Source organism: Haplochromis burtoni, unplaced genomic scaffold (genome assembly GCF_018398535.1).
Source record: "Haplochromis burtoni strain Fernald_Lab_line unplaced genomic scaffold, NCSU_Asbu1 Contig_625, whole genome shotgun sequence".
NCBI classification, from domain to species: domain Eukaryota; kingdom Metazoa; phylum Chordata; class Actinopteri; order Cichliformes; family Cichlidae; genus Haplochromis; species Haplochromis burtoni.
The window spans coordinates 244,528-245,656 of record NW_024582986.1 but is presented as its reverse complement, the minus strand read 5'-3'; positions in this window follow the sequence as shown (position 1 = coordinate 245,656).

Here is a 1,129-nt window from a genome sequence, read left to right as displayed (position 1 = left end):
AAACTTCAGTGAAGAAATAGTGATTAAAAACAAATCCTGGATCTCCAAATCCTTCACCGCCTCACTGATTAGAAGAATATGCTCTATAATCCAAGTAAAGCATAGTTAAGTAAAACGGCTCCATTTGCCACAGCTGGAAATCAGTACCACCTGGACAGAGGCGAGACAGCCCCACTTAGTTTTTCCATTGCTCAACACTCCAGCTGGATTTTATTTATTACTCTGGAAATGCCTTTCTTGTGATAATCTACGTCTATATATAGATGTGCGTATAGAAAGTGTTGCATTTTCTTGCAATCTGTGTTTGCATCTGCTTCATAGTAATAGCTGCTTGAACAACACACTTTGCCTTCCTATACAATAGGAGGTAAAAAAATCTCCTTAACCGACAGCTTTTAAGTTGGCCTCAGGTGAAACATGACCTGTGCATCTCTCAGGTGTGCAGTTCAAAATAAACCAGGCCTCTATACTGTGATCACTTTCCTGCCCATAAAACCAACTGTCCCGCTAAGACAGACGCACAAACGTAGTTACTAGTGCACAGTCAGAATGTGATAATCACATCTCTTACTATCGCGGATGCAAACATGTGCACAGGAATGTGAATGGAAGCAGCTGAGCCTGTTGTTGCCCCTTGAAGAGCAGCGTGGCTGTTCAGGGAGATGTTTTAGTAACACAGCTGTGCAAACGACCCTTCTCTTGCTCAGTTCATTATATCACAGCAAGCACTGTAGTAAAACGTAAATATTGCCCACGTTACTACTGTGTAACATTTTTGTGAGCCCTCTGATTCAGCCTCTACCGTAGGCTCATTGCACACACCTGAGAAACGGTTTGTGATGAAACGAGAACAGCACACCGGGGGGAGCTGTATTTAAAGCTGTGGTGAAAACATAGTGTTCATCTTCTTCTTCTTCTTCATCTGTTCCTGCGTGTGCCCACAGTATGATGCTTGAAGCCTCTTTCCATATGACACAGCTAAATATCTGAGCCTTCATTCTTCGTAGAGGGAGGCGTGATTGCTGTTGCATTCTTTCTCTGCATTCAGATAGCTGTACCACATGCCAAAGGGCACCCCATGCCAAAGCCCCCAGATCTGCAAAGGGCAGTCAAGGCGCTAAAATGACAC